This window comes from Lycium ferocissimum, chromosome 10 (genome assembly GCF_029784015.1).
Source record: "Lycium ferocissimum isolate CSIRO_LF1 chromosome 10, AGI_CSIRO_Lferr_CH_V1, whole genome shotgun sequence".
Lineage (NCBI taxonomy): Eukaryota > Viridiplantae > Streptophyta > Magnoliopsida > Solanales > Solanaceae > Lycium > Lycium ferocissimum.
This window is the reverse complement of record NC_081351.1, coordinates 49,755,364-49,761,681: the sequence shown is the minus strand read 5'-3', so window position 1 is coordinate 49,761,681 and position 6,318 is coordinate 49,755,364.

Here is a 6,318-nt window from a genome sequence, read left to right as displayed (position 1 = left end):
CCGGGCATTTGAAACGCGACCCCGAAGAAAGCGGGGTCGGTACGGAATATGTACCGAGTATGTAAAGCGTCAACGAAGCATGAATCGAAAAGTACAACAGAAAACAAGTTTAGGTTACCTGACATGAATTAAATATTTAAATAAAATAGTCCCTTCGGACGGCCGCTTCCGGCCTAATAATAATAACAATGATAGTAATAACAATAGTAATAATAATGATAATAATACTAGTAATCCCCTTCGGGTGTGCCGGTTCCGACATACGTCTATCCTGGCCCCTTCGGACATGCGGTCCGGAATAAAATGATGGCCCCTTCGGGCATGCCGGTCCAACATACGTCTATCCCGGCCCCCGCCGGACATGCGACCCCGACATAATGATCCTAGCCCCGCCCGGGCATGTCACTCGTGGCATACGGCTACCCCGGCCCTTTCGGGCATGCCACTCGCGACATAATACTAATCCTAGCCCCGCCCGGGCATAATAATAATAGTAATAATAATAATAAAATCTCACACCCCCCCGGAGTGGTTTTGGAAAATCGAATAATAAGATATCGCACTCCCCCGGAGTGGTTTGAAAAAGTTTTGTAAAATATCACACTCCCTTCGGAGTGGTTTTGAAAAGTTTTATAAAATATCGCTTAATAGTTAGGGCAATAACCAAAAGTTTTCCTTGATTGTGGTACAAAAATAAGTCAAGTAAAACGGTAGGCGGAGATACGGAATAGCGGGTCCGCCCCGAGTCAACGGAGGTGGCGTACTCGAATTACATATACTAAGCTTAATGGAGTCATTTATGGAAGTTTCAAGGCAATTCGATTACATTCCTGCAAGTTACGGACGTTTGAGCATTTTTCCAACAAGATATAAGGATTTTAGTTCAATCGCACTGAATGAATAGTGCTCCATTTCAGAATCGGATTTCGATGAACAGAATAACCCCGAGGCTCAAATTCAAGCCTAGTACACCTAGGACATGCCAAAGGAAGGAGAGGGATAGCTTCACATACCTTACGGGTGTCTTATGCTCGCTTGAGCTCAATTCCGTTTCGTCCCGAATCATGCAAATGGTCACAATTACCAAAGGTAAGTTATAGGTCTTTAGGGATTCATTCTTGGCCCTTTCTTGTTTACTGTAAATTGGGGCGACACCTCCCTATACATATAGCATCCCCGAGATTCAACTCGGCTCAAAACAATCAACCACAACCCAACAACAACATCAACAACATCAATAAGCGCTACAAGACACATATTAACATAAATAGTCTTTCTTTCAACATAATACATCAACTTCCGTTCTAACTTCACACTTTTCATCCAATATTGACGTTTCCATATTTACCTACTAATTCGAGACCATTCAAATACATTTCAAACACATTCCTCATTATTCCTCAAAATACACAAGTTTTTCATCAAACCATATTCCATCCCAACTTCCTACAATTGCAACAAAATTACAAAATTGCATTGTCATCTTCCAATTTCCTACAACAACATTAATTCACACTTTAGACCATTACGCCACAATTATATAAAAGTCATATAAAATTCATATAATTTCCCATAACGGCTTACATGCCATTTCAAGCCAACTCAACTTGAGTCGCTAAGCCTTTACTTACGTCACAAAATCGCAACAACACAATTAACAAGTTAAATAAAATCAAATTCACTTCTTCTCCACATCACAAGTGCTCACTAACACACCTATTCCCACACACACACACGCCATGCAATCTCACAACACAATTTCCATAATCCTCATACAATTCTAATCATTATATCATGCACACACCTTCCATAACTTGAAAGAATAGAAATTCTTACCTTATTCTTCAAATTTCTTTGCCGCAAACGTCGTTCTTTTGCTTAACTAATTATATCACGTTGAAGAGCGTCCGAGCTTGCTAGGAATTCACAAAGAACAAGGCTTTTGGATCAAGATCAAGCTCCAAGAATTTTTTTTTTTCTCTTCTCTTCTTTCTCTCTTCGTGGCCTTCTTCTTTTTTTTTTTCTCAATTTTTCTTGAAACTTCTCTTGGATGAACTCATCTATATACACTCTCTTAATTAATCAAAATGTCACATGATCATCATGTGACATGGGCCTTGGGCCAAGCCTTGCCATGGCCGGCCACTTTATGAATTTGGGCCATTTTTTCTTTTTTTTTTTTTTTTGAGCCCAATTCATTAGAAATCTCGTTTTATAAATTCCCGAAACTAATTTCCGAAATTTCAATTTTGCCCTTGGCCTTCTCCGATGTCTTTACACCCATATTTCCATAAGTGACAACATACCCACCAAATGAAATCAAAATATGTCCTTATTCTTACAAATCACAATTATGTCCAAATTTTCCGAACATGCAAAAACGCGGATATAACATCCCCCCTTTAGAACATTCGTCCTCGAATGTTAAACTAGTCTTATAAGGCTTACAAGTATTTCGGGAAGGTTCTCTAGATGGGCGGCACATATAAATCATTCATTGACTAAGACAAAATGAAATTTAGATTTTTGGTGGTGCATCTCGCGCCTCGGGACTGGTTCTCCCCTCAGTGCATAGATGCGATGTGGTCCGCATCGGAACTAGGTGCTCTACCTCCGCCCCTACCCTCGACCGATTGAAAAGTCCGAGGTCTGTCTCGGGGGCTTCATACCGAAGCGCGACGACGCCACCGAATTACCGTGAGCGTGTGCGGCCCACTCCCCGTGGACACTCTCAGCATAGTGCGTCGGATCATTTGAAGTATAACACACGCCCGTCGGCATTGTCCTACATGCCGCCTTCCACAAGTCGCACATCGCGAGGGGCCATCGCCTCTCGCCCCCGACCATACCGCCGTCGAGGACCCGGCGCGAAGAACTCCGTCCTTGCCGGGGAATCTCTCACCCCGCCGAGGTCCTTACGAAGGCGCACTACCGGGGTCGCTTCCGCCGGTGGAACCCTCACCCCGACCTTCGTCCCGGCCCTCCCGGGCCGGCTACCACCCCCGCTCGAAATGCCCTCTCGCCGCGCTCCTCTACCCCCCGCGCAAGCTTGGATACGAGCATGTCTATCCGGCGCCGCATTGCCACCGGCATACAAATCCCCGCAACTCGAGTCCAATCCCATTACACCGTGAACTCTATCTTCCATTTCCGCACAATAGTAGGGGCCAAGGAGTCAAATCCACACATACTCTCATACATGCTATATCGTCGAATCTATCAACCCTTGCTCGTCTCAACTCGGTGGCATATAGTGACGCAAAAAGGCATCCGAGAATTCGCCACGTCGACGGAGGGGCGTCACTACCTCTCGATAATCTCCGGATCGGTACCGCTAATTCTTTACACCTTGTCAGGCTAGCTCAACATACCTCGTAGCCGAGGCCTTCATTATATTTAATGTACGCCGCATACCATCTATAAACTCCCGAGGATCATTGGGGTCCGTGCCCTTAAACTCGGGGGACTTAATGTAAGAAAATCCCGTGCCCCTGTCGGGATACTCGTGACTCCTATTCTCGTTGTCCGACCGAGGCAGCAGACAGCATTTGAGTCAACAAACATATGGCATCTTTCATTTCTCTAATCTCCCGACGCCGAGCATCCGACCGAGAGACCGGAGATACCGATCTCCGGAGCCGGAGTCTTCTGGATCGTGCCTCTCTCTTAGCTCCGATCGCGGATGTGGATGACTCCGGTCCGAGCTCTAGTAGACCTGGGGGCTTGGCTAACTACCTCATCCGCATTTGCCGATCCTCGCCGCGCTTTACCCTTCTTGGCGGCATTCCGAAATCATACAAATTGCTAGATTAGGGACCTTATACGAACTATCTATCCGCACGATCTTTACCATGAAAGAAAGAATGACACCCTATTAATGTCTCGTCCTCGTTTATAGAGGGCACAACACTCTCCGATAAACAAGACTTACTAGACACACCGCGAACATGCCGAAACGACCTCGATATCACTTTGTCACACCCCAATCTTCATCGGGACGTGACGGGCACCCGACTCTCATCGTAGTCGAGCGAACCCTTAAACGTCGACTCAATTTTTTTTTTTTTTTTTAAAACAAGAATTAAAAATTGTAAATGAAATACCAAAATCGACACGTGGCTCAAGGCATCTCAAAACATAATATATATATACATACGACAAAGAACAAGGCGAAAAAAGGCCTCTCGCCGCCATTTTCGTACAACAAAATAATGGCCGACAAGGCCAAGAACCACAACTCCCACGCAAAACGAGGTATGACTCGCACAATATATAAAACTATACCAAAACAGGACCTCTCGGAGCAAAATGGAGGCGACTCCCGCTAACTCCCTCTAAAGTCGGGTCCCCTGCGTCCCCGAACACGCGGGCACGAAACGCGGCCCCAGAGTGGGGTCGGTCGGAATATGTACCGAGTATGTAAGCGTCCGAAGCATGAATCGAGAAAAAGTACAACGAAAGCAAGTTTAGGTTACACGACATGAATTAAATATTTAAATAAAATAGTCCCTTCGGACGGCCGCTTCGGCCTAATAATAATAACAATGATAGTAATAACAATAGTAATAACAATGATAATAATACTAGTAATCCCCCCGGGTGTGCCGGTTCCGACATACGTCTATCCTGGCCCCTTCGGACATGCGGTCCGGAATAAAATGATGGCCCTTCGGGGCATGCCGGTCCAACATACGTCTATCCGGCCCCGCCCGGACATGCGGGCCCCGACATAATGATCTAGCCCCGCCCGGGCATGTCACTCGTGGCATACGGCCACCCCCGCCGGGCATGCCACTCGCGACATAATACTAATCCTAACCCCCCCTTCGGGCATAATAATAATAATAATAATAATAAAATCTCACACCCCCGCCGGAGTGGTTTTGGAAAATACGAATAATAAGATATCGCACTCCCCGGAGTGGTTTGAAAAGTTTGTAAAATATCACACTCCCTTCGGAGTGGTTTTGAAAAGTTTTATAAAATATCGCTTAATAGTTAGGGCAATAACCAAAAGTTTTCCTTCAATTGTGGTACAAAAATAAGTCAAATAAAACAGTAGGCGGAGATCCGGGAATAGCGGGTCCGCCCCGAGTCAACGGAGGTGGCGTACTCGAATTACATATACTAAGCTTAATGGAGTCATTTATGGAAGTTTCAAGGCAATTCGATTACATTCTGCAAGTTACGGACGTTTGAGCATTTTTCCAACAAGATATAAGGATTTTAGTTCAATCGCCCGAATGAATAGTGCTCCATTTCGTAATCGGATTTCGATGAACGAATAACCCCGAGGCTCAAATTCAAGCCTAGTACACCTAGGACATGCCAAAAGGAAGGAGAGGGATAGCTTCGCATACCTTACGGGTGTCTTATGCTCGCTGGAGCTCAATTCCCGTTTCGTCCGTAACGTAAATGGTCACAATTACCAAAGGTAAGTTATAGGTCTTTAGGATTCATTCTTGGCCCTTTCTTGTTTACGAAATTTGGCAAAGACCTCCTCCTATACATATAGCATCCCCGAGAGTTCAAAACAATCAACCACAACCCAACAACAACATCAACAACATCAATAAGCGCTACAAGACACATATTAACATAAATAGTCTTTCTTTCAACATAATACATCAACTTCCGTTCTAACTTCACACTTTTCATCCAATATTGACGTTTCCATATTTACCTACTAATTCGAGACCATTCAAATACATTTCAAACACATTTCCTCATTATTCCTCAAAATACACAAGTTTTTCATCAAACCATATTCCATCCCAACTTCCTACAATTGCAACAAAATTACAAAATTGCATTGTCATATTCCAATTTCCTCTACAACAACATTAATTCACACTTTAGACCATTACTGCCACAATTATATAAAAGTCATATAAAATTCATATAATTTCCCATACCACGGCTTACATGTCATTTCACACACAATATACACCAACTTGAGTCGCTAAGCCTTTACTTACGTCACAAAGGTCGCAACAACACAATTAACAAGTTAAATAAAATCAAATTCACTTTTTCTCCACATCACAAGGCTCACGGCCACACCTATTCCCACACACACACACACGGCCATGCAATCTCACAACACAATTTCCATAATCCTCATACAATTCTAATCATTATATCATGCACACACCTTCCATAACTTGAAAGAATAGAATTCTTACCTTATTCTTCAAATTTCAATTTGCCGCAAACGTCGTTCTTTTGCTTAACTAATTATATCACGTTGAAGAGCGTCTTGAGCTTGCTAGGAATTCACAAAGAACAAGGCTTTTGGATCAAGATTGAAGCTCCAAG